We start from the raw sequence: 6,237 nt of genomic DNA on the forward strand, positions 1-6,237 counted from the left end.
GGTGGGTTCTACTTTCATATCATCCCTGCTTCAGGCTGGTTCTGAGGAAACAGTGGCCCCTAAAGACATCCAGGCCCTGGTCCTGGGAGCCTGCGAAAATCAGGGATTGGCAGCAGCGAGGACTGCGGAGGATGCAGGTGCCCAGGAAGCTGGGAGAGGCTGGGATGGGGTGTTCTCTGGAGCCTCTGGGAGGAAGCGGCCCCACATACCTTGGTTTAGCCCAGGAAGACCCAGGTCAGTCTCTGACCTCCATAATTTTGAGAAAATAAATTCGTGCTGTTTAGGCTGCTGAATGTGGGTCCTTTGTTACAGCAGCTTCAGGGGGCTGAAACAGTCTCCCTAGTTTGAGAGTGGCCAGCGTGCCCAGAGCAGATGGCCAGCCTCGCCCTGTGGCCACCCTGCTCATCCTCACTGAGCCCTGGTCCTTGGGGTCAGTGCATGCTCCCTGCCTCGGCCAAGTGACCAGGAGTGACCTCGGGAACTCACCTCACATGTCGGCCAGAAGACACTCTCCCGATGAAGGGCTGAAGTGCAGGGGCTGCAGCGGGACAGGAAGTCAGAGTCTGCCAGCCTCCACACCCCCTGCCCCCACACCACACACGTGCACACCGCGCACATACACTGTGCAAGCGTGCACACACACTCCTGAACACACTCTGGGGAGGGAGGGAAGGACTTGTCAGCCCCTAAGCTGGGGCCCTGGGGGCAGATGTGGGGGCTTCCCGAGTGCAGGCTGGAGTAGGGGTGGGGTCAGGAGGAGGAGGCCCCGTGTCAGCAGGGAAGGCTCTTCAGGGGACAGCAGCTTGGACCCAGCTTGGAGGAAGGGCCTCTGGGTGGGCGCCCAGTCCAGAGTGCATGAAAGTAGGCCAGGCTTGAGGGGGCTGTATATGGGGGGCCACTACCGAGGACGTGCTGACTGACAGGGTGAGGTCCGGTCTCAGCAGTGGCCAAGCCACACGCCTTGTAGGAACCGTGTGCGGAAATCAGCACTCAGGCCCCAGAAGGCACCCTGGGCAGGCTGCCTGCTGGGAGGGGGTGGCAGCTGCGAAGGCATGTGGGCGGCGGGTACTGCCAGGCAGGGCGCCTCAGGGAATTCCCACCAGGCCCTGGCACGGTCGGTAATATTTCTATTTTCAGACAAGAAACCCAAGACTCCAAGGTCCAGGGGAAGAAATGACAGACACAGGAGTTGGCTTGTGGGCAGAGTGGAGCTGGAATCCAGGCCTTCTGACACCCAGGCCTGGAAGTTCTCACTTGGGCCCTGGAGTGTTGTCAAAACAAAGAAGCGAGTCCTGGGTTTCGCCCTGGTTTGGAGAAGGGCCAGCGTCAGCGGCCTCGCGGGTCCCCTCCCTGCCGGCAGCTGCGCTGGCCAGGAGAGGGGATGCCCCTGCTGGGACCCAGGACTGCCAGGGTCTACATCTCTACCCATGGTGACAACACTGGCCACAGAGGGCGTTGCGGGGTTGGCTCGGCTGTCAGAAGCACCCCTGTGCCCGTCTGGGGTTCTGTGCAAAGGGGGACGGGGAGACAGTTCCCCAGAGAGACAAGCCCATGGCTGACCTTCCCTGTGAGCCCAGCAGCTCTCAGAGGAGAGGGGCCTTCGGAGGAAGGGCTGGAAGAAGGAAGGAAGGAAGAAGCAGGAGAGAGAGATACAGAGAGAGGGGCTGCTGGGCTGGGAGGCTGACTCGGGAGCCCATGTTAGTAGCCGACCCTCACTAACGGATGGGGCAGCCAAGGCCTGAAGCACTGATAGGGCTTTCCCAAGGCTGTCAAGCTGCTGAACGCCCAGCGGGGCTGTGACCAGGCTGCTGGGCAGCAATGGATGGCGGAGAGACATCCAGGAGATGCCTATGAAGCCTCCACAGCCGAGCAGTGACATGGGAGCAGTTAAGACGCTGAGAAAACCCTGAAAGAAGAATGCATTTATGTCAAGACTCAGTGACCACAGTTGCCAGACTTAGGGTTGTAGCACGTGTGTCGCTCTCAAAACAGAGGACGCTAACCTGTCTGTCACCTGTTGAACATCCCTTTTCTCATCAAGTCGCACCGGCTCCCAGCGCCCTGTCAGCCTGGGGCAGGGACCCCATGAGAATGCTCACCCTGTCTTTGTACCCTCCCCAACTCACGCCGTCCCAACCCCGACTCACTCAGACCCTCAGCAGGTCAGCGATGAGGCCCGGAGACTTCTCTGGGCAGGGTTACCTCCGTGCTGGAATTCTCTCAGGGGCCTGTCTTCTGAGATGGTGTGCAGGGTGGGCACTCAGGCCCCTCGGCAGAGCTCCGAGCTGCTGCCCCTGCCAGGCCCCACCAGGGCAGCCCTTCCACCCACGTGGGTGAACTGGAGGGGGTCCTCTTGGGTGGGCACCCACCGTTCTGCTCCCCAGAGCACTTAGCACCCTGCTGTCTCTGCCCAGCTGGCATCCCCCTGCACCCACCCCTGGCACCAGCCAGGGAGGACTTTGCTTGGCTGGAAGGCCCGTGTCCTGCTGTCCCTGCAAGATGGTCACCAGCCGTGGAGAGCGGTGCTGCCAGAGGGCAGCCCTGCATGCGGTCAGAAGGGTCCAGTTCCCTGCCAGGCTCTCTGGGCATAGCGTTCTCCCAACTTCCCGTCCTTGCCCCAGGCTGAGAAGTCGCCTTGGAATCAGAGCCAGTCAGTCTGGGCGTCACAGTGATCAGGACATCAAGACTGAGGTTTTCCACACCAGTAACTTGTAAACAGAACTGCTTCGCTCAGATTTTAACTGTTTAGCAGCCCCAGGAGAAGGAGAAGGACCTAGGCAGGTCCTGGTCACCGCAGCCAGCCCCGGAGCGCCTGTGGTTGTGATGCTGGCCAGAGGTGCTGTGGGTGTGACACCAATTTAAGTCTCTTTTGCACCGTTTGGTGGAAGGGAAGGCACAGACAGCAATTCAGAGAGAGGGCGGGTGAAGACGCCACTGCCCACCATGGTCTTGGAGGTGGAGGAAGTACTGAGACCCCAGGATGTGGGCGCTTCTCAAATCTGGAAAAGGAGGGAACATTCACTCCTGGAGCCCCAGAAGGAACCAGCCCTGCCCCACCTTGTCTTTGGCCCACTGAGACCCGGGTGGGACCCCTGACTCCAGGGCTGTGAGGCAATGCAGTCCCTGTTGTTTTAAGCCACTAAATGCGTGATAATTCTGGCCCAGAGACACAAGTCTAAGGCAGGGGCTTCTGTGGTTTTGTAAACACACAAGTGGTGCTGGTCCAGTGTCCTGTTTCCACGGAAATGAAGTAAGACAGGTAGGGTGGGCTCAGATTCTTATACACCCTTCATGGTCAAATGCGCTCACGAAGTTCTCATGCTGATTCTAGTAGGTTCTATCAACAGAGAGACTGTCCACGGGGCATCACCCTTTGTCTTTCTCACATCCTGTCTCTCTGCCCTTTGCTCTCACCACAGAGGCCAGGACTGGCTGGACTTTGATACACAAACAGTGGTGCCACCTGGCTGCTGGGCACATGCATGATTATAATCTGAGGGCTCAACGGTCCCGTGGTAAATACCCCACTGGCAGCTGGCCTGAGAGCTTCTTTGTTATTATGGGAATTATTGACATGGAAGCAGGTCCCCAAGCTGGAGAACCGCTTGGAGGTTTGTTACAAAGTGAAGCCATCGTGGACCCAATGGCCCCTGCTCCCAGATGTTTACCAAGGGAAATAAACACCTGTCCACACAAATTATCCAGTGATGTTTATAGCAGCCCCAAACAGAAACAACCCCAGAGCAGATAAATAGGAAGGGTGATGGACTATTGATACAAGGGACTGAAGCCACAAGCAAATGGCAAAAAGCAGCAATGAAAGCAGAGAGCCTGCAGGTGTGACAGCTCAAATGAGTGTCAGAAACACCACGCAGAGAGAGGGACACAGACTGTGCCCTTCATGGTACCATGGGAGGGACGCCTGAGGCAGGCAGGACTTCCAGAGACAGAAAGCAGATCGCATGGTTGTGTGTGTGTGTGAGGGGGTGACCGGAAGGGGCACAGGAGACTCCTGAGGGGGTGGAAATGCTCCTGGCTTTGTTGAGGGTGGTTCCCCATATGTGTACAATTAGCAAAACTCACTGAATGGAACCCTTAAGGTTGGTATATTTTTAATCAGATCAAATAAAATAAATCAAAATAAAATTAAGCAAAGGTAAGGGCCTTTAACAAAATTAAAAATAACATTCGAGTCATGCAAAGAGCCACAGACTGTCTGAGATGCCCTTTCTCTTCCTCTGGGTTTGCTCTCACGTGGCTGGCATAGCGGATGCTTTCAAGGGCTCTTCTAATATTGCCCGTCTTTCTGTGAGAAACTGTCTTTGAGTATTCTGTGTTACTGATGACTTTGATTCAGGAGCATGTGGTTTAAACCTGTAAATCTACTATCAAAAATGCGACTGGCTCAGCGTTTCCTTTCCAAAGGGGTTTTAAGTCCAACTTTGTTCAGGAAAACTGGTGGGCAGATGACAAGGATGAGGGGCTGCTGTTGTCCACTCGTGGGTCCAGGAGCTGTGCTGGGGCCACAGGGCACCCACGTCACATCGCCCTGGCGTCGCCTGAGGGAGGCGGGTCCTCCAGGGACCCAGATTGAGGGGATTCAGTAACTGGCTAAGTTAAAACAGTGAGAGAACTGGGGTGGTCACTCCTCTCAGTCTGACAGGAAAGCCGCTCTCTTCACAATCCTGCTGGACTGGGTCTTCTCAGCAGTGAACGCCTGGAGCCCTGCTCTGGGGGTGGGGTGGGGATGGGAGCCCCTGGAGCACCTGCTCTGAAGTTCCAGAGGAGGAGTGGGCATGAGTGAGTTAACAAGCATGAGCGTCTGGATTTCTGCAGATGCTGTTCATTGAGGTAGGCAGGTGAGACTGACGGGAGTGTTCTGCGCACTGCGTAGGGTGAGGTGGACCGGCTCTGGTCACGGGCCTGGGAGGTCTCTCTGAGGGGCGACGAAGCTAAGGACAGGCCGGTCAGCCTGAGGAAGGAATGGGCTGGGCGGGACAGGGAGGCAGCCGGGCAGTTGTTCAGCGCCTGGAGGTCACCCGGGACTCGGTTCTCTAGCCACTGGAGGGTTTAAGTGTGGCCAGGACTGTGTGGTCACGTGTGCGGCTCCGGCCCGGGCAGCTAGTACACAGTGAACACTTTGAGTGTGAGCAGATGCCACGGCCGCCCAGGCCCTCGGGCAGCACCAAGCTTCAGCTCTGAACCTGAACTGCCCGGACACGGCTCCCTTCCAGAAGGGATGTGCATGTGTATGCACTTGTGTAGGAGCTTGTGAGTGCGTCAGCATGTGTGGGGATGTGTGTGTGTGTGTGTGTGTGTGTGTGTGTGTGTGTGTGTGTGTGTGTGGCAGAGGCTGGAGCTGTGTTGTTGGTGGTGAGATTAACGACATTAATGCCTACAGGAAACATCCAGCAACCCCAAGGCAGGCCTGCTGACCACGGTGAAAACAAGACAGCTTTGCCAGCAATTCTGCCCTGACAGATTGAGAAGTAGGTGAAGTCCAGTCTGGTGGGGCTGATGGAGGAGGTGCGATTCACACATCTGGTCACCCTTCTGCTAGATCGGGTTTCAGGGAGGGGAGCCCTGAAGGCAAGGAGAAGGTGCAAAAACTGCCACAGACGGTATTTCTCCAGGAAATCATGACCCTGAGGAAGGAACCACAAAGAAAAGCAATTTGTGCAAAGATGTTCTTGAAGTGTTGTTTATCACAGTAAAGGCTGTTGAATCTCTGTGGATTAACAAAAGATGATCAGGCCAGCAAATTCCTGGATGTTCCCGCAAAGAATGCAACATGGTTGTCAAAATGACAAGGATGTGACCACATCACAGAGCGTGCTAACTCCCGGGAGCCGCACGCGCCTTGGGAATGTTTATCAATGGGACAGACGCTCGAGAGCTGATTTGAAAAGATATAATACTGGGATGCTCTCTGCGGTCATTCCCCCTGTGGTCTGCACTTATAACTCAAACAGATCTTGATTGATGCATTCTGTTTCTACCCACCAGAGCAGAGATAGGATATTGTCGGAGCCACAGTGGCACTGCTTGGCCAGGACAAAACCCCGAGCGGGGATAGGAGGTGATTGCTCCCTCTGTGTTGCTGGTGTGCTGGTGACATCAGTGTCTGTCGTCTGCCTCCTTCCTCCCCGGGCACCAGATGGGCATCTGGATCACCCCAGGGGGAGAGAAGCCACTTAGGTGGGTGCTTGGGGAGTGTGGACAGTCCCCAGTGGGCCC

Source organism: Odocoileus virginianus, chromosome 4 (genome assembly GCF_023699985.2).
Source record: "Odocoileus virginianus isolate 20LAN1187 ecotype Illinois chromosome 4, Ovbor_1.2, whole genome shotgun sequence".
Lineage (NCBI taxonomy): Eukaryota > Metazoa > Chordata > Mammalia > Artiodactyla > Cervidae > Odocoileus > Odocoileus virginianus.